This window comes from Octopus sinensis, linkage group LG11, assembly GCF_006345805.1.
Source record: "Octopus sinensis linkage group LG11, ASM634580v1, whole genome shotgun sequence".
NCBI classification, from domain to species: domain Eukaryota; kingdom Metazoa; phylum Mollusca; class Cephalopoda; order Octopoda; family Octopodidae; genus Octopus; species Octopus sinensis.
This window is the reverse complement of record NC_043007.1, coordinates 56,676,529-56,702,662: the sequence shown is the minus strand read 5'-3', so window position 1 is coordinate 56,702,662 and position 26,134 is coordinate 56,676,529. Positions and strand designations below refer to the sequence as shown.

Genomic DNA, 26,134 nt, shown 5'->3' with positions numbered 1-26,134 from the left:
CCTCGCACCGCCAGAACTTAAGATGCAATTCGTCAAGAAATTACTGCCATTCCACATGAAATGACCTGCCGAGTTATTGACAACTTTCGTGAACGCCTTCGACAGTTGTGGACAATAATGGATCCCATTTGACTGATTTAATTTTTAAAACATAATGAAACAAAATAGCATTATATGTACTTTTTTAAAATAAAAACACTTTTTTGTTTCTTTACTTCATTTGCCTTTTATTTAACCTACAAATGTGTCAGATTTTTGCTGATCCTGTATATATATATATGTATATATATATATATATATATAATATATATATATATATATATATATATATATATATAAAAAGAGCAATAAAGATTCAAGTTAATTTAAAAAAATTTACTTGAATATGGTACCTAACTTAGATGCACCAAAAAAAAACTATACTGATTTAACAATACAGTAATGTGGGGTGATTATAAGCGAGAAAGAAGCAACAGAATGGATAGGTTTTTAGTACGATCGTTTCATACAAGGACAGGTTTATTAAAAGTTGCAAAGATTACAGCATATAAACGAGTCCCGTACTCATCAGCTAAAATACATGTAAGTTCTCTAGACATCCTAGTGTTTGAGGCTATACTCATGAAGTAATGTAGATAATTAAACAGATTTCTAAAGTTCATTAAAGTTCTTTAAAGATGATACAGTCTTATCACAGAATTTTAAAAAAGTTTTGATAGCATCACAGAGAAGGTGACCTAATCCATATGAATTTCAATAGATATGATGAGGGATTATATACTCACAGAAGACAAATTTATCCATTGTTAATTACACGAGGTGGGTCTCAATTCCTGCTTATTAGCATTACAGAGAGGGTGAATTAATCCTTAGTATATATGCACAGATTCCAATGGTGTAGATGTAAATTTCCAGAGAATGGAGATGAATTTCATATTCACAGGCGATAAATTTTACAATGGTTGAACACAATGAGGTAGGTATCAATCCTTGTTATATGATTAGGTGTTTGCCATATTAATCACATTACTGCTATTCACAAGAGGCTGTAGCTATTTAACTCTTAAAGGCTGAAGGGCTTACTAGATCGGCCAAGAATAGAGAAGGGAATAGAAGAAGAGAGAAAATAATGGAGGAGGGAGCAAAAAGGGGGGGGGAAAGGGGGACTAAAAGAGAGAAAAGGAAACAGAGAATAAGAAGAAGAAAAAGAAGAAAGAGAAAAGAGAAAGAAAAGGAAAGAAGGGAAAAAAGAAAAAGAAAAAAAGAGGGTTCTAGTTATACAAAGAGCTAGTAGACTGTAAGTCTGGTTTTAATCAACAGGCATCTAGGAATTAGAGGGGAATATTATTCTTTTGACCAGTAAACCGTTAATTTATTGCTGTTGAAATCAGCTATGAGTTTAAAGAGAATCTAAAGAGATAACACAGTCAGGGTTAGGGGTCAGATGCTAAATCACCAGAAAATACATTAGGAAAATCTAAGTATAATCTTATCAAAAAGTCATTAAAAATTTACTTATTTAATTTATTCATTTTATTGTCTTAAGGAGTTGTCGTTATTATTCATACATTGACTGACTACAGTCAAATCTTATAAGATCATTTACAAGGTGTTAGGGGATTGCCTATCATAATGAAGATAATCATATTATCACCGAGGGAATAGCCTTATTTATTTAATTATGAAATAGAATTATGGGGCTACAGTAACTAATTATATTTATTAGAGTTATGCTATTTAAATTAGATTAAGTTAGGAATTAAATTAAATATTACAATTAAGAATTTAAAATTAAGAATTTAAAAATTGTGAGTTGAAATTAAATAAAGCCTCAATTAAGTAGCGAATAAGTACTATTCATTTCCCTGTTCTCAAAAAACTGATGCAGATATAAGGAAAAAGATAAAGATAACTGTAAAGTGAGAACTCTTAGTTATCTACTTAAAGCAGTGCTATACTAGTAGAAATCAAGTTATATCTATCTATATGTATGTATGTATGAATATATATATCTATCTGTATGTATGTATATATCTATCTGTATGTATGTATGAATATATATATATATATATATATATATATATATTCATACATACATACATACACACACACACAAACATATATATGTATATACGGTGCTCCAGCAAAGTCGCAGTCAAAGTGAAACAAGTTAATGAAAAAGTAAAATACGTACATTACATACACATTTATGTTTCAATACACGTATGCGCGCGCGTAAACAAGAACATCCGCAAATGTATGCGCACACACACACAAACACATATACATACATACACTCACATGCACATATATACATATATTCATACTATACAATCAATGATGAAGTAATTTTCGTCTCATATATTTTTTCATTCATCTATTTTCTGATACTTTCCTATTTTTCTCTTTCAAAAAAGAGAAAAAAAAAATCGAACGATAGATAAAACATTTTCTTTTGTATTTTCTTTACTTTTTTCTCCGTCGTTCCTCTTTTCGATTCCGCCTTCTCTATATTCTTTCATTCCTCTTTCTTCCTTTACCTCTGAGTGTTTGGCCTTTAAGTAACGCCCACTTTTCCATTTTCCTTCTATCCTAAACATCAAGGTTCGTTTCTCACCACCGCTTCCTTGTCACTTCTGTAAATTACTGAAAACTAATTCTCCTATTAATCACTTCCGCATTAATGTTTTTCTATCTCTCCCTCTCCCTTCTATCCTTCTCATTCTTTCTCTTTCTCCTTTTCTTTACTCTCCTCTTTCTCAATTTCTCATCATATTAGCCGCCTTCTCAACCCATCACCTTCTCTCTCCAAAATCATTCAACATACATACATTTATCTATCCATCCATCCATTCATCTATCTATCTACCTATCTATCTATCTATCTATCTATCTATCTATCTATCTATCTATCTATCTATCTATCTATCTATCTATCTATCTGTTTATCTATCTATCTACCGTCTTCTTTTTATCTCTCTTTCTCTCCCCCTCTCTTCCCATAATTCATACACATTCACACAAAAAGCCGCTTATTGAGATCAGGTTTGGACAATTCCTTTCCGATAATAAAAACTGGTTATTTTATCCGAGATTATAAGTGCTTCCATGTGTACGTGCGAGTGTGTGTGTGTGTGTGTGTGTACGTGTGTGTGTGTGTGTGTGTGTGTGTGTGTACGTGTGTGTGTATACACACACACACACACATATATGTCTACATTAAATACATGTAATATATATGTAAACATACAAGCAGATAGCCTTTTACTCTCCGTTTTTTTTTTTCATTTACCCACATTTACACATGCACACCTATGTAAACATCTCTGTTTCGCTTCTCTCTAAATATCAGTCTTTACATTTACCATTGTGGGTGTATATTTAACTATCTACTCGTTTACCACTCTCTCAATTTACTTCTTTATGTCTCTTCCACCATCCCATCCTGATATGTCTTTATTTCTCGTGTTATTCTGATTTCTCTCGGTCTTTTCTTCTTTCTGTTGCACTTTCAAGTGTAGTTTGTGTAAAACTCTCACCCTGCCCTTTCCAATATTCGATCTGTCATCGTAACATGTATGCTATTGTATCTTATGCAAAGAGCTGAAATCACTTCATTTCAATCATTCTGAAAATCCATGAGCAATGCTAAAATATCACTCAGTATCTCTCTATATTCCTTCTCATAAGTTTTCAAATATTTCATTATATCATTCAACTACGGTAGTGGTTGAAAATATTCTTAAGTCCACAATTTCGTCAATCGCAGCAGCTTCCAAGCTATACCACTAATTCAGTTCTCAACTAAATTGCAAACTGTTAATTGTTTTAAAGCTACACTTTGGCATAAATAGTTTGAGATTTGGTTCAGAAGAAAAAAAAGTTACATCAAAATATCTGTGACTTCAAGGGTGGCAGATATTCATCTTCAATTAACATAATTTTTTAAATTTTAAATTAAAAGTACACTTTTCTTAGACTTAAATGAAAGAAAATGCATGAGGAATTCAGAATCGCTAGTCGCATTGAACAAAAATGAGTAGAAAAAGAGTTATGAGGTAAAATGTTACGAAATTTAATGTAAATAAGTAATGGAGTAACGCTTAAGTAATAAGAATAAGAATAAAGAATATATTTCTAAAATGAATGCTTATGTTGTACGTCGGCGAGCTGGCAGATGTGTTGGCGAAATGCTTCGTCTGTCTTTACGTTCTGAGTTCAAATTTCACTCAGGTCGAATTTGACGTATAGATTATTTAACTATTGCTCTTTTTTAACTAAACACTTTCAAACTTCCGATACTGGTAGAATGTGTCACATAGAACAGTTGACAAAATTTTGTATTTTAGAATCGGTATTTCGTTTGTATTTACATTCTGAGTACAAATTCACCCCGAGATCGACTTTGCCTTTCATCTATTTCGGATCTATTCAACTAGACGTACAGATTATTTAATTTTTTTCTAACTAAACACTTTCAAACTTCCGTTACTGATAGAATGTGTCATTTAAAACAGGGTTTACTCTTAACGTTTTTGACAAAATTTTGTATTTTAGAAGCTATTTCGTCAGAAGTTACAGAGTGACAATGGACAAATTTGTGTTTGATAAGTGCCAATACACGAAACCCTCAGCTTTTGACTTACTCTGTAACTTCTGTCGATGATATATATATATATATATATATATATATATATAATATTACATTATATATAAGGGCTTAGTAAAATAAATTACTTTGCCACATACTGAACTCATTAGAAATAGCAGCTAAAGAAATTTCTTCAGCTATTTCTAATACTTAAAGAAGATCTCTCTCAGAGAGATCTTCTTTAAGTATTAGAAATAGCTGAAGAAATTTCTTTAGCTGCTATTTCTAATGAGTTCAGTATGTGGCAAAGTAATTTATTTTACTAAGCCCTTATATATAATGTAATATTTTGAATTCGCCTATAATGGTCCCTTTACATACTGAATACTTGGTGAAATTGATTAATAATTAATTAATTTTACCCTCAATTGTTGAAATTATATATATATATTATATATATACTTGCAAAAGGATGCGTGGCGGTCAATCATATACTAATATAAATAATATATAAATATATGCATATTTATATATTAAGAAGGGGAATATTCTTTTTGTATCTCTTGTACTCTGTTTTTACGTTGTTTGAAAAAAGTTCGTTGTCATGCTTTTGCTTTTATGTTTTCGTTTCTCATTGTGTTCAACGTTTTTTTTATCTCCTGTACCCATATATGCATGAATATATACATATAGATGTAGGTATGTACATATATGTATGTATATATGCATATATTTTATATTTATATATTATTATATTATTATATATATATATATATATATATATAATATAATATATATATATATATATATATATATAGATATAGATATAGGGAGAGTTCACGAAAAAAACAAAAGACGAAGACAGGTGGTGTACAAAACAAACATATGTATTAGTATAACGCTCAGGAATTGAAAAAGTCTTTTACGTTTTGAGCCTACGCTCTTCTACAGAAAGGGACACAGAAAAAACAAGGAGAGAAACACGGAGAGAAAAAAGTGTGTGTAGTGGCTACCGATCTATCATGATATATATATATACGTATTACATATATGTGCAAAAAAATCTCATCACGCAATCGAACCATTGAAAGAGCCTCTACCTGGTCGTTCGACACGCTAAAAGTAGCAGCCAAAGTATTCCTCTACCTAAATCACACGCCCATTGTATGTACTGTCCTAGATTATCTCTAAAAAGACGGTTTGCTGAGGCTGGAATGTCTTTGATGATCGGTTTGCAGTATCAGGGTTGATTTGAGGCCAAATAACAACAAAATTATGGTCAATTTCTATATTAACGCCCGCACGATTTTCACTAAGAAAAGAACCCCCAAATAAAATTTTTTGCATAGAATCAAGTACCCTGACCTCCTAATATGCTGCAAATCCCTTATTTTGGTTCGAAAAGTGAGGTAGGGCCCCCCACCCTAACCCGGAACCATTGGAAATTTTTTCGTTGAATGAAATCCTGTGAACTCCTAATATTGCAAAATTAGGTTACTTAAGGTGAGCCTGGTAACTGATGGTTTTGGAGTCTTGTTGTTTGTAACTTTTGGTGAGCCATGGTGCAACCAACAACATGGTAAAAATCCCTGCCATTAATTTGGTGCGGATGGATCATGCCAAATAATTCAGTCACAACATATATTTAAATTAAAGATGAAAAAAATTGAAATATCATCTTTCAGTATTTTATAAGGTAAAATCTTAATTATTAATTGACACATTATTAATTATCTTATACCAGCAATGCCTGGAAAAATTATGGATTACATGGAAAGATGCGAGCATGAAAAGTAAAATTCTTAAGATTATAAACCTGTAAAAGTACAGGACAAGTTATTACAACTGTAAAAGTATAGGACAAGCTATTACTTCTAGTAAAGTAAAGAATAAACTTTTTACCTAAAATATTGCAGCTAAAATTAAAATTTGAAGATTAAAACTTATTTTATTATAGTTTACAAATAACACTGTACTTGTTTAAGTAGAATTTACTACCTTAAATACAGAAAAAAGTGACTAATTAGACAAACTTACAAATTAGTTGAACAGTTTTGTACAATAAATTTAAAAGATGAAAACTGTAAAGAGTGATAAATTAGAAGAACTGGCATTCTTTGCAGCAATATTTTAAGTAAAAAGTTTCTTATTCTTTACTTTACTAGAAGTAATAGCTTGTCCTAAACTTTTACAGGTGTAATAACTAGTCCTGTACTTTTCCAGATTTATAATCCTAAGAATATTACTTTTCATGCTTGCATTTTTCCATGTAATAAACTATTCTTTATTTCGGAGCAAATGAGGATACCTATCTGTGGTCACTCGGCATGCTAGAAATAGTTGTGAAATATCTCTGAAACCACAGCACACTATTCTTTGAAAATATATGTTTGATATATCTAACCAGAAATTCTCAGTCTAACCAGAAATTCACTAGTACGCAAAAACTGAAAATTTCTCAGTCTTTGAGTACTAGAGATTAAATTAAAAAAATTACTAGCGCATTGGAAATGAGAGCGAGAGAGAGAGAGAGAGAGAGAGAGAGAGAGAGAGAGAGAGAGAGAGAGAGAGAGAGAGAGAGAGAGAGAGAGAGAGAGAGAGAGAGAGAGCTATTGGTGCATATCACATGGAGTTAAACAAAAATTGTTTTGAATTTATAAACGAGAAAAGACAAACTATTGCCTACGAGTTTTTTTTAATACTAATCATATGTATAAATAAAATTCTAAATAACACGGTTTTTTAAGACAAACAAACATTAGAAGAATGGATTTTCTACACCATTAAATTATATTTTTCAAATTCCACACCACACCTATAGACTCCTAGAAACACAACGTTTGAGAGTCATTGCTCTAGAAAATGTAATCTGAAAAGATGGATGGTCACGGTTAGAAGGCTTTTGATCATAGATCTGTTTGACCCATGTTGAGGGGGGGGGGGCAACAAACGCAGCAACAATCAGTATTTGTTTCATGCTGTTTAAAACTGACAAACAATTAGTTGTAATAAAAATATACTTAACAAATTTGTGTTAATTCTACTGCAGGTGGAATATCTTCAACATCTTGAGAGAGATCGAGTCGGATGTAAACTGTTTACTGTTGGATCAATCAGTTTTGTTTATAGTCATCACTGCAAGAAGCTTCCATATATTTCCCCCATTCCTCCTTATAAGATGCTTATGGCAAATGTGGCGACGCTACTAGAACAAAGTTTGATGTGAACAAGATCACATCGCCGGACTAGGTGCAAATATACGTCCGTCAAGATAGCATTCTGTATCGCCTACTGCGGAAGACAATGGTAACGAACAAAAGAACCTAGAAGGGATAGGGTATATTTCCTTAAATAAAAAAAAAGCAAACCAAAAAAATCCTTTAAGGGTTCTTCAGCCTCTTTATATTACCCTTTCCTACGCCGTTCCATAGGTTGTAAATAATATGAAAAAAGTCTCCATATTTAGAAAGTCAAACACTAATTAGCGACTGAATCTCCTTTTTTTCTTTCTCTCTTGTGATATTTGTTTTATTTAGGGATAAAGGAAGACCATATGAGGATAGAATATAACAGCGAATCTTTTAGCATGCACTTCGTGGGGCTTGATTTATGGATATTCGTTGTTTTTAGCTTATTATTTTATCTGTTTTCATTTTCTATTTCTTTTCTTTTCTTTTTTCCGTTCGGTTTGATAATTAATAATGTCCAGTGAATTGTGAACTCCGCTAAGGAAGCAAACGACAAGCTTCCGTCCAGCCGGATCCACGACCTAATTCCGATTTCCGGCCGAAGAGCCACTTATGTTGCAAATGCTCTTGAGAACGGCATGAATGTCATACAGTCTCACTTCTCCTTCTCTTAACCTGAGCTTATGTGTCCCTTGTGAGCAAACAATTAATAACTGTACATTGACAATTGCTGCAAAATAAAGCTTGGCTTCTGACACACCGAGTTCGCGACTTGAGGGCCAATTCTCTATTGTTGAGTATATTAGTCAGTATAAGCTGCTAATCATCTTAACAAAGACTTAAACCGTTCAACCAGGCAATGTCTTCTTCCCGATATCCATTCAAATTACTTTAAGAAGCAATTTACAGCTCTATTTCAATATGTCTCACTTAATGCCCCTTCTTCCTCGCTGGTCTTCAGTTTCCAACCTTCCATCTCCGCACTTTTCCCTCTCAACATATGAATGTATATATGAATTCATATATATATTTATATACACACATGCATATATAAATAAAAGTATATATATATACTTTTATAAAAGTATATATATATATATATATATATATATATATATATATATATATATATATTCTTTTACTTGTTTCAGTCATTTTGACCGCGGCCATGCTGGAGCACTGCCTTTAGTCGAACGAATCGACCCCAGAACTTATTCAGTACTTATTTTATCGGTCGGTTTCGCCGAACTAATAGTTTTCAGTACCGTAAACACAGCAACATATGTTGTCAAACGATGGTGGGGGGATTAGCACAGACACACATACGCACAAACGCACACACACATACACACACAACACGCACACACAAGTATATGTATGTATATGCGTATGTATATATGTATAAAGTCCCTATATATATATATATATAATATATATATATATATATACATACATATACATGCAAACATATATACATTATGCATACACGCACGCACGCACACACACGCACGCGCATATATATATATACATATATATATAAAGAGAAGACAAAGAAAATTCTTTAACACGTCTTTTACATATGTTTCCGTTCCATCTCCTTTTGCAATGCCAGTTTACGCGAAAATTCTAAAAGAAAAATTACGTAATATTTGCGGTTTTAGGCAATGGAGACTTCCATCAAAGGCGGGCTGTTACATTGTGCGTCTACCAGACCTTGTTGTTAGGAAAGTACCAGGAGAAAATAAAAAAAGAAAAAAATTAAAAGTATGTATGCGGTATGAGTCTGCGGGAAAGAAAACTGTGGGGGATAGAATCAGGAGGGTGGATACGTATAATGATAGGATGATAGGAAGTAGAAAGTGAAGGATGGGAAAGAAATCGAATAGAAGAAGGCGAAAGAAAAGAAGGGAGGGGGGAGAATGAAGAAGAAGAAAAAAAGAAGATACAGTGGGCAACGCTGCATATAGTAAAACGATATATCCAGTCGTAAGCTGGCGGTATGTCAGTCAGTATACCAAAATTCGTCCGATGTATTTGATCAGACAGTGATATTAGTCAGCGACAACTTAAAGCGAAAAGATCTATTAGATAACTAGACAATTGTCCGGAGTCAAAGGATGAGGGTGTTAATGATGTATGTTGTGGAGAAATCTAATTTATGACCTTAGTGTATGTATATATATGTATATGTATATATATGCATATATGTATATACGTATGTATGTATGTATGTATGTATGTATGTATGTATGTATGTATGTATGTATGTATGTATGTATGTATGTATGTATGTATGTATGTACATGTGTGTGTGCTTGAGTGTGTGTGTATGTATTCATATATATACACATTAGTAGGATTCATTCGAATTAAGGTATCTTTATAATAAAGACACTGAATTAGGTTCGAAATTAGCATATCCTTCTATGTATGTACGTACGTACGTATGTATGTATGTATGTATGTATGTATGTATGTATGTATGTATGTATGTATGTACCGGTCACTTATGTCAGGTCACTTTCGAGTGCTACTGGTAACATGTAACCCAGTACAACCTGTTGCATGGTCGGGTCGTCGGCGACTAAACCGGTAACCCCACCAAGCTTGCTTGGTGAGGAGGGTGTTCATTGGACACCCTGCGGAATGAAAAACAAAACCCGTCAAAGGGCGGAGGAACTCTTGAGAGTCAACGGCCATCCAATAAATGTCTTAAGGCTGTATCATGCGCGGGGACATAGAAATAATCGGACTGAATACCCGATCGCGCGGTTAAACCATTGGGAGTGAAGGACTCCTAGCCTTTGTTAGGGCATCCTTCTAGGAGAAGGTAACTCAGGTAACTGGGATAACTCTGACATAAAACCTGCGGCTCAGTGGTTACCGATGTTGTTGACTTGTTTTTCTTTTCGGATTATGACTGCTGTTGCTTAGTGTGTGGGATTGACTCAGTGCACAGCCTTTCCTCACTTTAAAAAAAATCTTCTTGCACAGGCATTGCACGATAACAACATTGATTAAGCTTCGTGCAATGGTCATACTCGATAATGAGGGGCAGCCACCATGTATGTATGTATGTATGTATGTATGTATGTATGTATGTATGTATGTATGTATGTATGTATGTATGTATGGTGTATGTATATAAAACATTTTACCAGGCTTCGATTAACCGATTATAGTGTAGCCATATTTTCAATATACCAAAAGGAAAAGGGCCACAGCAAGATTTTTTTCACCCTGTAAAGATTTACTGTGTTGTAAGTAATATGTTATAACAATTCTTTTAAATCAATGAAGTAAAATGTGTTGAAGATTTGCATACTTTCCTGTTGACGTTGATCAAATAATTAGTTTCTATGGTTTCTTATTCTGCTATTTAATATTTATTTCAAATTTTGGCACAAGGGTAACAATTTCTTGGGAGGTGAATGGAAAGTCGACCACTTTGGAATTTGAACTCAGAGCGAGGTTAGCGGCATTTCGTCCGACGAGCTTAACGGAATTTCGTCTGGCTTGCTAACGACTCTACTAGCTTGTCGCTTCTAATATTTAATATTGATTTAAATTTTGGCACAAGGCCAGCCATGTCGGAGAAGTGGGTAAGTCGATTACGTCGAGCTCAGTATTCAACTAGGTACATATTTTACCGACCGCGAAGGATGAAAGGCAAAGTCGACCTCAGCGGAATTTGAACTCAGAACGTAAAGACGGACGAAATGCCGCTAAGCATTTCGCCCGGCCTGGCAACGATTCTGCTAGCTCACCACTTGATACTGCTACTTAATATTAGTGATAAGAAAGTACCAGTTGAGCACTGGGGTCGATGTAATCGATTTACCACCTTTCTCGAAGTTGCTAGCCTTCTGCCAAACTTTGAAATCAATTTGGAAAAAGCAGGCGGCGAGCTGGCAGAATCGTTAGCATCCTGGACAAAATGCTTAGCGGCATTTTGTCCATCTTCACGTTTTGAGTTCAAATTCCACCAGGGTCGACTTTGCCTTTCATCTTTTCGGGGTCACCACCCTCGAACATGCTAGCCTTGTACTAAAAGTTGAAACCACCCGAAAGCAAGTTATATTTAATATAGTTGTGAGGATAAGACTTGGATGATATCTAGAAAGACAAACAGAAAGCTATTGTAATACTTTATATTCAGCGCTTATTGTTTCTTAATATCTTATTAATTTGATAATGGTAAGGTCGCATGGACACCATTGTTGCGCTATGTTTAGGACATTCATGAATCATATATATGAGAGGAAGTCAAAAATGATCTGCACTTTCGCCATAAGATATGTGTATTATTGTCACACTGCCTTCTGCGTATGTGTGCTTATAGTTGGTATTATTATGGTCACGTGATCAAAGTTTGAGCCTGATCTCGCCATTTTTCTTTCTGGCCTTACAGTATAAGCATGACCGCTCCACTAGTACTGTGCACTAAAGAACAAAGAGCAGTGATCCGATTTCTCTGGTCGAAAGGTGTGTCAGGTGCTGAAATTCATCGGAGTCTTTTAGCTCAATACGGGGACAATGCACTACTGCGTACAAGTGTGTATGAGTGGATCGAGAAGTTTAAAAGTGGCCGGACAAGCGTGACGCACGAAGAGGAAGTAGGGAGCACGTCAAACTCCACCACTGAGGTAGCTTGTTCTCTGCAGATTAGTCATTATTCTACCTATCAAATCATCCACGATGGGCTCGGCTTTCATAAAGTCTGTGCAAAATGGGTGCCAAGAGAGCTTACTGCAGACGTCTTGAAGTCTCCCAACGTTTACTCGATTGCTACAACAATGAGGGGGAGGAATTTTTAAGAGGGGATGAAACGTGAGTCCATCATTATGTGGTAGAATCAAACTTCGATCACTTGAGCACAATAGTACCAACTATAAGCACGCATACACAGAAAGCAGTGTGACAATAATAGAGATGCGTTATGTCGAAAATGCGGATAATTTTTTTTACTTCCCCTGATATATATATATATATATTCTACCTCATAATGATGGACCCACGTTTCATCTCTGCTTAAAAATTCCCCCCCTCATTTTGACCTAAAAAAATGCGCCTCGTTCTGGCCGTCCAGTTGAGTTCTATGAAGAGCGGTTAAACCAACTTTTGCACGAAAATTCTTGTCAGACAACGAAGGAACTGGAGAAAATGGAATGCTCCCACACTGCTATAGAGAAACATCTTCACTCGATGGGAAAGGTTCAGAAGTGACAACAACAAAAATTAAGGAACCATAATCTCCGCTGGTTTGCTTGCTCGTCACCGCTCCACTCATGGACATAAGCAACAATTTCTTTACCGAATCGTTACTGGCGACGTTACTGTACATCAATATGAAGCAGCGTAAGCAATGGCTTAGGCCCGGTAAACAAGCGACACCGTGCCTGAAACAAGATCTTCATCCGCATAAAACGATGTTGTGCTTATGGTGGGATTTGGAAGGGATTATCCATTACGAATTTCTTGAACGGAACCAAACGGTCAACGTGAAACTCTACGTTCAACAGATGGAACGGCTCAACACGGCTATTCAAGAGAAAAGACCTAATCGGCAGAGTTCTTTTGCTGCACGGCAATACCAAAGCGGTATTGAAAATCTTGTTAAACGTTGGGAAGAAGTTGTAAACAACAAGGGTAAATACATTATTGATTAATTAGTTGTTATTTTTTATTAAACCGTTTAAAAAATTTAAATTTAAAAAAAACGTCGGGAACTTAGTTGCCAACCCAATATATATATATTTATAAAATGAGATAGGGGTTGTAAATTCAACCCTCCATAGATATATACATACATATCCATTATTTATTAAAAAAATATATATATGTATACATGTTTTTACTTATATTTTCATTTTTATTTTTAATTATTTCATCTTATTTTATTTTATTACATTTTATTTTTAAGTAATAACAATTATTAACTTATAATTAATTTAATTTATAATTATTTACTTATATACTATTTATTGGTAAGTCCTGTTAATTACTATATATGTATTTATACGTGCACTGATATTATTTAATGCTAAATCCTGTTAATTTTTATATATGTATTTATGTGTCCACTGATACTTAAAAATATATATATAAGTACTACGAATGTTTACATACACATCATATGTGAAAATATATAGTATATATATGTTTGTTGTTACACACGAGTATACATATAGATATGTAGATGTGAGTATAATTCTCTTAGTTCGTTGGTGAGAGTTTAAATAGGAATATAATAGTAATGTAATAATACTAGACTTCTTACGTAGTGGAGTTATCTGTATAAGTTATAAGGAGTTATTTTGATTATATATCTTAGAATATTAGCGTATTTTGACTTTTTACAATTAATTTCTTATAATTTAATTAACATAAACCTCTGTTAACTTAGTATATATGTATTTTTATGTCTTTTGATAGACAAACATAAACGGGTATTCTATATTTTATAATTTAGTAAATGTTTGAATGGAAACATTTTTAGTTCTAAAATATTTTGTTTACGAAAAATACGGTGTCACATGAATTATGTACCTTATGACAAATTACACTCTCCATCTAGGTATAATTATATGTATGATTGCATTTACGGATTTATGGACATATGTGAGTGGATCTGTTTGTAAACACTTAGTGTATAGATGAGATAGTACCTCTTATGTTATTTATTTATTTATTTATGATTTGGTTGTGTATGTGGGTATGTCTGTGTGTATGTGTGTGTGTGTGTGTGGGTGTGTGTGTGTGTGTAAACATATGACTATGTCTGTATGTGCGCAGGTTTTGTGGATGTGCGTGCCCGTGTGTATGTTTCCTAGCTAACTAACCGTAAAATATCTATTGTAATTCAAATTTAAAAGTATAGGCCAATCGAATGCATCTGCGAAAATTAATACCATGCAAACAGAGGAATTTAACTGATTGCATATATATGCAGATATCCACTTGCCTTGGATGGTACTATGGTGGTGGTATTAACTTTATTGGCTTTTTGTGAAGTGACACATTTTAATATATTGAACTGTTTAATATATATGCCTGCATTGAGTGTGAGTGTGTCTGTTGTGGTTTCTTGATGTTGGTTGAGGAGCTGTGGCGTTCAATATGGAACATTATTGTGTTTGTTGATGTATATTGATTTATATTGTTTATATTGTATTATTGTGTATATGTATATATATGTATATATATGTAAGAATATGAGTATGTATGCACTCATATTTATATTTATATGTAAATTATTTTAGGGTTTGCATTAGAATCTCCGAAGAGGCCGTAAGATATTCTTGTTAGTGTCTCATTTATACCTGCATTATATGGCTAATAGGTTAAATGAGACATACCTATCTTCATGGCCGAAACAGCTGTCAGTTATAATGTAAATGTATTTTTATATCTTGTTATATTTATTTAGTTATATCTCACCATATTGTTTGTAATTATTGTACTGTATTAATGTCTAATCTCATTGCTATTGTGTAGTGTTTTAATAAAGTATATGATTCGGTATTATCTGATAGTTGATGATTGATTTAGATATGTTTCTCCATTTTCTCATTTTGTATATATATATATATATATATATATATATATATATATATATATATAAGGAAAATAAGACAAGGTAGAAAATACTAAAATAATTTTATCATGAAGAACATTTTAGTGCCGGTTTCAGTCTTGGCGACTTTTTCAACTTAGAGTAAAGCATGAAAAATTAAATGTTTTTTAAAAATATTTCCATAGTTTTCAAATGAAAGGGACAATTTCTTTTTCCAGTCTGTCTCTGTCTCTTTTTTTTATTCTTTCTCTCTCTATGTATGTATATACATACACACACACACACACACATATATATATATATATAGAGAGAGAGAGAGAGAGAGAGAAAGAAAGAGAGAGAAAGAGAGAGAGAGATGCATGCATATAAATTTTTAAGTGTATGTATGCATATGCATTCATACACAGTAAGAAATTAAGATAAACACCACTATAAATATTTAGTTCCTACATATGTTTCACCATTGCAGTTATTTGGAACTGAGCATTGGATTCCCAAGTGCAACCGAATTCCTAACCACAACGGATCATCAGGGGAACACTTTATTGTATTCTATCACAAAGATCTAATACCTAAAGTAGATATAGATCTCTGTAACAGAAGGCAATAAAGTGTTTCTGTGATGACCCATTGCAATTAGGTATTCAAATCGATTTGGAACACCCAACGCTAAGTTCCAAATTGTTTAAAAGGTGAACGTACGTAGGAACTATTACTTTGTAATTGTTTTAATTTTCTAACCTTCCATTACATATGCTCTGCATATAGTAACTAGTAACAGTATTAAGTACAGTGGCAGTCTAACTACTTTAGGAAGCTGACTGGATAATGATAATCTATGCGGTACTCTGACACAATAGTAGTCATATATCTAACTGTAAACACACACACACACAGACACACACACACACACATATATATATATATATATGGAAAATCAAAAAAATAAATTCTTCGTAATGTATTATATAACTTCATTTGATTCAGAACCTGTTTTACACATAAGTTTCTATCGAATTTTTGCATGCACGATGGGCTCTATTGATGAAATAAAGAAATCCTCCTCCTCCTCCTCCTCCTCCTCCTCCTTCTTCTTCTTTCTTCTTCTTCTTCTTCTTCTTCTTCTTCTTCTTCTTCTTCTTCTTCCTCGTCTTCTTCTTCCTCTCCTTCTCCTTCTTCTTCTTCTTCTTCTTCTTCTTTTTATTATTATTATTATTATTATTATTATTATTATTATTATTATTATTATTATTTTTAGTTAACATCGGATCAAATACCCGTCGAGGTTGAATTTGCCATTCATCTTTGAACATTGGGGATCGATATAAAAGACTAGTCCCCTTCCCAAAAATTTCAGGCCTTGTGTCTATAGTGGAAAAAAGACGCAAAAATATCTTTATCATCATCATCATCATAAATTTTACGGAACCGAAGATTGGGTCATCGTATTGTATAGTGTCGCAAAATGAGTAAGGAATTCTGATTTCATCTCTGTACGGTTCTATTAGATGCAGTTAGTGGTACAGGGTTAAAACACGAAGAAAACGTTGTAAGTGTGCGGTGTCAATTGCTTGAAGCAATCCAACGATGAAATATGATCGTTAACATATCATTGTATATTCTGCTCAATCTTTCAACTATAATACTTAGTTTTTCATATGTGCGCGCGCGCGCGCGCGTGTGTGTTTAATGACATTTTTTTAAAGGAAGCTTGACTTAAAAAAGCAGCAACAAAAGGACAGCTTGGCTCAACCAATTATCCCCTTCTCCCGTCTCAACCGAGCTCCGCCCATCTTCGCATCCGCCTCATCCCCGCCTTTATCTCTACTACGTCCTGATTCCTGTTAATTTCAGGTCACTGCACACAATTAACACTTCTCTAAGCTGTGACAAATTATATGTTAGTCGCTATCATTCGTTCTTTCGTTTCTTTCTTTTTCCCTTCTTTCCTTCTTTCCTTCCTTCCTTCTTTCTTTCTTCATTTCTTTGTTCCTTTCTCTGTCTGTCTGTCTTTGTCTGTCTGTCTGTCTCTCCTCTCTCTCTACTCTCCCATTTCTTTTCCACTATTTTTGACTAGTTAAATATTAAAAAATAATTTTAAAAAAAATTTATTAATTCATGAAGTGTAAGCAAAACAACGAGAATCCAATCAATAGCTATTCATTCTGAATGAACACGAGATACGAACGTGAATCCCTGATCGCTGTAGCTTTTGATCATCAGAAAATAATTTCTGCTTATAGACGATTTGGGTTCGTAAGTCACGTGATTCACCGGTGTTGGGGAATTTTTAGATACTGCGTAGTTTCAACCTCATTGTGTGTTTCCTCAATCAAAGCTACCCCGCCGGACCGCTCGTGCTCTTGCCTGTATTCTCGCTGTTCTGCAAGCCCCCAACGAAGTATTATCTGTTTGGCAGACATCGGCACACACCAGTAATTTGTTAGCTGATAACTACAAACAACTACTCGTGCTCATACCAGATTCATTGGTCCGGTGGGAAAGTTTTGACTGGGGAGACACACAACGAAGTCGTAATATCCCACAGTGCCTCAAAGTCCCCTTACACCGGTGAATCACATGTATTAACAACATACATCATCTAAAGATAGGGTGTGTCCTCCGATGACGAAAAGCAACAACGATTAGATATTACGTTCGAATCGACAAGAACGTTTTAAAGAATGAATTGATACTTTGTTATTCGTTTTATTTATTATGTTCAGTTTTGATTATTGGATTTTTCTTTTATCTGTTTAATGCATTTTTAATATTACGGAGATGTACTTGCATAGCAAGTGACTTAATCTGATATCGTGTGCTGGAACGAAAACAATTGCAGCGTGGAAGGTGTTTATAAGCCATTTAAGAAACACACAAAACCGTTAGATTCACTTCAATATTTAAATTTAATTTGTCAAAATATTTTCGTCTCTTTGAGACCGCGACCTGTTCACCTGTTCATGATGCAGCGGTCTCAAAGCGAGGAAAATATTTTGACAAATTAAATTTAAATGTTGAAGTGAATCTAACGGTTTTGTGTGTTTCTTATAAACACCTTCCACGCTGCAATCATTTTTAATATATTTCTTGCCAATACGATGTGGTGTGAATAAATGTGAGTCTGAGTGTGTTTTGTATGTATATATATATATTATATATATATATATATATAATATATATATATATATATATATATATATGCAATATATATATATGTGTGTGTACAGATATATATATATATATATATATTATATAAAAGGGCTTAGTAAAATAATTGGGGGTAAGATGTCCTTACCCCAAACTTTTGTGAGTTGAATTAAGCAAACACTATATATGAGAAGATTTTCTTTAAGTATTAGAATAGCTTTAAAAAGTTTTTTAGTCTATTTCTAATGAGTTCAGTATGCGGCAAAGTAATTTATTTTACTAAGCCCTTTTAATATAATGTAATAATTTGAATTCGCCTGAATGGTCCCTTTGCATACTGAACCTTGGTGAAATTGATTAATAATTAATTAATTTTGCCCTCAATTGTTGAAATATATTATATATATATATATATAGTGACTATTTTTGCCATTTCAATATGGCTAACTCCTAAGGGTGGATGCTACTGTGTTTTTAGCCCCAGAGGACACACTCCTCCAGCTGGCCATAGACACACTATCTGTGTCCTTCAGTATTGCAAAGGGAGGTCATCCTTCCCGTCTTCAACTTATGATACACCGGACTCGAGTTTCGAGGTATTGACCTCTCGTCAGCGTGTGACAATCACAGTTGTCGCCGAAATTAGATTCCTTCACCAATACTTTATACTTTTTTTTTCCAGCGCCCACTGTCCTGATATTGAAAAAGTGAAATCAAACAATGATATAATCAAAGTGAGTTAATACAGAGCGGTAACACATCGTGACGTATTTTTGCCATTTCAATATGGCTAACCCCTAAGTGTGGATGCTACTGTAGTTTTTAGCCCCAGAGGACACCCTCCTCCAGCTGGCCATAGACACACTATTGTGTCCTGTCAGTATTTGCAAAGGAAAGTCAATCCTTCCCGTCTTCAACTTATGATCACACGGACTCGAGTTTTTCGAGTATTGACCTCTCGTCAGCGTGACATCACAGTTGTCGCCGAGAATTATATTTTCCTCACAATACTATATTTTTCCAGCGCCCACTGTCGCTGATATTGAAAAGTTAAATCAAACAATGATAAATATCAAGTAGTATATACAGTAGCGGTAACACATCGTGACGTATTTTTGCCATTTCAATATGGCTAACCCCTAAGGGTGGTATGCTACTGTAGTTTTTAGCCCCAGGAGGACACACTCCTCCAGCTGGCCATAGACCACACTATCTGTGTCCTGTCAGTATTTGCAAAGGGAAGTCATCCTTCCCGTCTTCAACTTATGATACACACGGACTCGAGTTTCGAGGTATTGACCTCTCGTCAGCGTGTGACAATCACAGTTGTCGCCGAGAATTAGATTTCCTTCACAACTACTTATACTTTTTCCAGCGCCCACTGTCGCTGATATTGAAAAAGTGAAATCAAACAATGATAAATATCAAAGTGAGTTATATACAGTAGCGGTAACACATCGTGACGTATTTTTGCCATTTCAATATGGCTAACCCTAAGGGTGGATGCTACTGTAGTTTTTAGCCCCAGGAGGACACACTCCTCCAGCTGGCCATAGACACACTATCTGTGTCCTGTCAGTATTTGCAAAGGGAAGTCATCCTTCCCGTCTTCAACTTATGATACACACGACTCGAGTTTCGAGGTATTGACCTCTCGTCAGCGTGTGACAATCACAGTTGTCGCCGAGAATTAGATTTCCTTCACAAATACTTATACTTTTTCCAGCGCCCACTGTCGCTGATATTGAAAAAGTGAAATCAAACAATGATAAATATCAAAGTGAGTTATATACCGTAGCGTAACACATCGTGACGTATTTTTGCCATTTCAATATGGCTAACCCCTAAGGGTGGATGCTACTGTAGTTTTTAGCCCCAGGAGGACACACTCCTCCAGCTGGCCATAGACACACTATCTGTGTCCTGTCAGTATTTGCAAAGGGAAGTCATCCTTCCCGTCTTCAACTTATGATACACACGGACTCGAGTTTCGAGGTATTGACCTCTCGTCAGCGTGTGACAATCACAGTTGTCGCCGAGAATTAGATTTCCTTCACAAATACTTATACTTTTTCCAGCGCCCACTGTCGCTGATATTGAAAAAGTGAAATCAAACAATGATAAATATCAAAGTGAGTTATATACAGTAGCGGTAACACATCGTGACGTATTTTTGCCATTCAAATATGGCTAACCCTAAGGGTGGATGCTACTGTAGTTTTTAGCCCCAGGAGGACACACTCCTCAGCTGGCCATAGACACACTATCTGTGTCCTGTCAGTATTTGCAAAGGGAAATACATATACATATATATACTATACATATATATACATATACATATTACATATATAAATACATATATATATTTACATATATAATACATATATATATATATATATATATATATATATATATACACATACATACATGTATGTATATATATACATATATACATACTTACATGTGTTTGTATATATATATTTAGCTTAGTTTTTCTAATGCTCGTTGCTTAGTTTTTCTTGGAGGGCTGGCCGTGATCTAGTAATCTCAAGATTAATCAGCCGAAATTACTACGATGATCCGGTTCTTGACTGAAGACTGAGGGGTTCGAATGTCCTGTCCATGTTTATTGTATCGTCTTCTAAGAGTTATACGTTCTTGTCCATGTTGTATTTTTCTACATACCTTAATATATATATATATATATATATCCGTAATAATGAAGGGTGAAATTAATTAATTTGGAAAAATTATCAATTACACCAAGTAGTCTTCGGCATGTAAAAGCCTCATTCGAGGAAAATTTAAGTAATACTAAGCAATAAGGGTTTAGCAACGAGTTGCCTTACCACATACCGAATTTAGAAATAGCAGTCAAAGGGTTATAGCTATTTCTTCTACTAAAAAGCTATTTCTTCTACTAAAAAATGTATGATAGATTGCAGTCAATTCATTCTCTCTTACCTGTTTGTGTCTGCCTTCCAAATGCTGTTTTTACTGAGATCTCCCTTTTTAGTAGAAGAAATAGCTATAACCCTTTGACTGCTATTTCTAAATTCGGTATGTGGTAAGGCAACTCGTTGCTAAACCCTTATTGCTTAGTATTACTTAAATTTTCCTCGAATGAGGCTTTTACATGCCGAAGACTACTTGTTGTAATTGATAATTTTTCCAAATTAATTAATTTCACCCTTCATTATTACGGATACCATATTTTATCTCAGTAGATGACCACAGCATCTTGTTTTGGCTACACGCGGGTGGGAAGGGGCTGTTGACACAATCGTTTCATTCACAAATTGAATTCGGTGATACCAGTTGCGGATTCTAGCTCGCCTGATACTGAGTTGAGTTGGTGCCTTCTGGTATCTCAAAATTCAATATATAATCATTTATGATTATATTATTCTACGCTGAAGAGAAAAGAAGTTTCGGTAAGATAGAATTATTTAATATTTAATATTTAATTCTTATGCTTTCCTAAAAACTTGATTTCGAAACGTACGTCCGTGGATAACTAAAAAAATGTATGATAGATTGCAGTCAATTCATTCTCTCTTACCTGTTTGTGTCTGCCTTCCAAATGCTGTTTTTACTGAGATCTCCCTTTTTAGAGTAGAAAAATAGCTATAAAACCCTTTGACTGCTATTTCTAAATTCGGTATGTGGTAAGGCAACTCGTTGCTAAAACCTTATTGCTTAGTATTACTTAATTTTCCTCGAATGAGGCTTTTACATGCCGAAGACTACTTGGTGTAATTGAAATTTTTTCCAAATTAATTATTTCACCCTTCATTATTACGGATACCATATTTTATCTCAGTAGATGGACCACAGCATCTGTTTTGGCTACACGCGGGTGGGAAGGGGCTGTTGGAACACAATCGTTTCATTCACAAATTGAATTCGGTGATACCAGGTTGCGGATTCTAGCTCGCTCTGATACTGAGTTGAGTTGGTGCCTTCTGGTATCTCAAAATTCAATATATAATCATTTATGATTATAGTATTCTACGCGAAGAGAAAGAAGTTTCGGTAAATAGAATATTTAATATTTAATATTTAATTCTTATGCTTTCCTAAAAACTTGATTTCGAAACGTACGTCCGTGGATAACTAAAAAAATGTATGATAAATGCAGTCAATTCATTCTCTCTTACCTGTTTGTGTCCTGCCTTCCAATGCTGTTTTTACTGAGATCTCCTTTTTAGTAGAAGAAATAGCTATAACCCTTTGACTGCTATTTCTAAATTCGGTATGTGGTAAGGCAACTCGTTGCTAAACCCTTATTGCTTAGTATATATATATATATATATATATATATATATATATATTATACATATTATATATATATATATAGATTAATAAACCTTTACATAAATAAATACGTGAAATACACGAAGGGACGAACAAAAAGACAAATGGGTCATTCAAAGCCTTCATTCTTCAGTCAGAAACTGATCCCTCATCATCAGTGGCGACTCCGGCACTCGGGCTGTTTGGATCTAGCCCGAGCATAAATTTAGTAAAATGAACGTATATTTGCAAGCTGATTTAATTTCTGCCAACACTGACTTCAAGTATGTAATTGCAGCCAATAACTCGATAACTGGTCGTAGTTCATTTATTTTCGTTCAGCGTCTGGCAGTTCTGCCTCAAAAATATCATTTGTAGTGACATCAATCCCACGCGCCTGACTCGGGCTCAGAAGTTACAGCTCGAGTTGTTATCTATTATCGCAAAACTTAAAAGTAATTCAAATCCAGTGTTTTCTTGAACCAATAAATTGCTATAGAGATTAGGATTTAAATTGCAATCCATGGAAAGTTTTCTCTCTACAGTATTCTTAAAGGAACGAAAAATTATCCAGCAATTCGGGCTAATACGAACGAGCTTAGTGGGTGTAAAAGACTAACTGGTATCTCTTATCAAGGCGACAGTCAGATCACTGATATTTGTGCGCACTCCGCTGTCTTTATTTGATTGTTGTTATTCTGTGCGTCTGTGTATAAAGATCAGCTGTGTTTCTCAGGGTTGCTTTATTTTTACCCTTAACTTAGAAATGGAAAAGGACTACATATAAAAAAAAAAAAGCAATTTGAGGCTAGAAATATAGCGGAAAAATGTGAAGTCTCGGACAGGCATGTGCCTTATGCGAAATCTGTGATGGAACCATCTCTGATGAATATATATATATATATATAAATTAAAAATTTTAAATTTAAGTAATTTAATTTAAAATTTTATATTTTATATATTTTGTATATTATATTAATTATATTTATTTTTAGGTTTTGGTTTATGTTTTTCACTGTTTGATTTGCCTAATAGTGGTTTTATCTCTAATTTAATTTATATTTATACTGTGAAATTTGATTTAATCCTAAATCTAATTTTTCCCTGTAAGTTTGGATTCACTCCCTAATATTATTATATATATATATATATATATATATTATATATATATATGAGCTGTAGGGGTTATTTGAGGACACTTTGTTATCAGTATATTACTCTCTTCAAACCAATTAAATGGTTTCATTTTTCATTCAGATCGTTCGTGGTAGATAAAATGCTAATACAAGAAATGAAGACATGTCATATGTGCGAAACACAAAGATTTAGAATTATTTTCTAAATTTTGAAAGATCTTTTGTAGAGCAAGTTCGGATAGAACTGGAAACCTCTGGTGGAAAGGGTTCAACCTTATCAATCAAGAAAAAAAAGCAAAAACATTCTAGACGTTCTAGACATCATAAGGACACTGCATTTTTTCATCTAACGGGTTCAAAATATTATCAACGATGATTCCGGGAAAACGATATCGGCCATCGACAAAGAATTTCAGGTGTCGAAGTGGACTGTTAGAACTGTGGTGCACGAAGAGCTTCGATAAAAGTCAAATGTACTGTGAAAAGGCCAATTTATGTTTGAAAAATAGAGGAAAACTGTTTGATCTGTGCCAGCGGTTAATTAATAAGGTTAAAAACGCTTATGAACATGGCATGATAAGAAAAACTTCGATGAAAATTCTAACGGAAAATAACAGATGGTTTGTGCAAATATTACCGATATCTTCAGAGTGATGCACACTAAGTTTTCAACAACTATAGTGGTTTTAGGAGCAGTGAGTAATTAAGGTCATATCATGCTACCTCGCATGTTTCCACAGAGTTTTAGAATTAATGTTGCTGAATGCGCTGTGATACTGGAGACAGTTGTTAAGCCTGGGATAAATGAAGTATGCAGTGGAAAGCCATACGTGCTTCAACGAAAATCAACACCTTGTCTCAAACCTCACGTAATCTCAAGAATGGATGTCGTATATTCGCTATGATCCTGTAACACCAAACTTGTGGCCTCCAAACTCACTGTTATTAAATCCCAGGGACTATTACGTTCGGAACGTCGTCGAAAGGGAGTCAGCATCTTTACAATACCATAACTTTGTCCTCGTAACGTCCGAAATGCATATGGACCTTTTAGTGCAAGCAGTTAACGGTCCCGGTTCTGCATTGAAGCAGATATCGAAGCAGAAGGCGAATTCATAGAGTAAACGTATAAGAAAGTTTATTGAGAACATATTCATTAAAATACAGTTTTAGTTACATTAGAGTTATTTATTAGCTAATCAAATATATCTTGAAATGCATTTTGTGTGTGAGTGTGTGTAAGTGCGTGTGTGTGCATGTATGTATGCGTGTTGATATATAAATGTGTATATATGTGGTGTATACACACATGTCTGTAAGCAAACCAAAAGTAAAAAAAAAAAGGAAAAACAGGAAAGATAAGGTCAGACGTACAGAGTGAATATATTAGATTAACGCTCAGTGAAAGTTTTAGATGGAATGTGTGTGTGTGTGTGTGTGTGTGTGTGTGTGTGAAACAAAGAAAGAGTATGTCCATGCCTGTATGTATGTATGTATGTGTGCATGTATGTATGTGCCCAACACATTACAACTACTATAACAACAACAGTGACATCAAATTTTGGCATAATTTCGAGGTAGGGGCAAAGTTGATTACATCGACCCCAGTGCTCAGCTGGTACCCATTTTATCGACTCCGAAACGATGACTGGTGAAGTCAACCTCGGTGGCATTTGAACTCAGAACGATTCTGCGAGCTTATTGCCCTAATAATAATAATGATGATGATGATAATAATAATAATAATAACAACAACAACATCAACGACAACAGCAAGAACAACAACAACAACAACAATAAATGCCCTGATGCAGTACCAGACAGTGGCTCTCATGGATACTTATCTTAACTGAGTGGAAGTGTTATCATGTACATTGTTTTGTCTTTGTATAAAAGATGGACTACAGCAAATATTCTGCTCAAAACCACATATTTGTTTGTCACTTGCTTAGCCTTAATAAGTCAAGCATGTCCCTCGCTACCTTAATAATACTAATAATATAATAATAATAATAATAATAATAATAATAATAATAATAATAACAACAACAACAACAACAACAACAACAATAATAATAATAATAATAACCAGCAGAATGTCATAAAGGAGTTAGAACCAGCGGAGAGAACAAATACCTAAGGGCATTTGAGGGTGATGGAATCAAACATTCAATGGTGTGGGAAAGGATCAGAAGAG

The 26,134-nt window shown here is 34.2% G+C and overlaps 1 protein-coding gene and 1 long non-coding RNA gene across 2 annotated transcripts in view; one reads left to right on the top strand and one right to left on the bottom strand.

Annotated features, from left to right (window-relative positions):
- Nucleotides 1–26,134, bottom strand: part of LOC115217655 (gremlin-2-like) — a 112,252-nt gene that overhangs the window by 38,073 nt on the left and 48,045 nt on the right. The window lies entirely within an intron of this gene.
- On the top strand, nt 1–26,134 carry LOC118765436. The gene is made up of 3 exons (XR_005001299.1): nt 1–107; nt 14,843–14,847; nt 26,124–26,134. It is a non-coding gene; the product is annotated as an uncharacterized LOC118765436 (long non-coding RNA).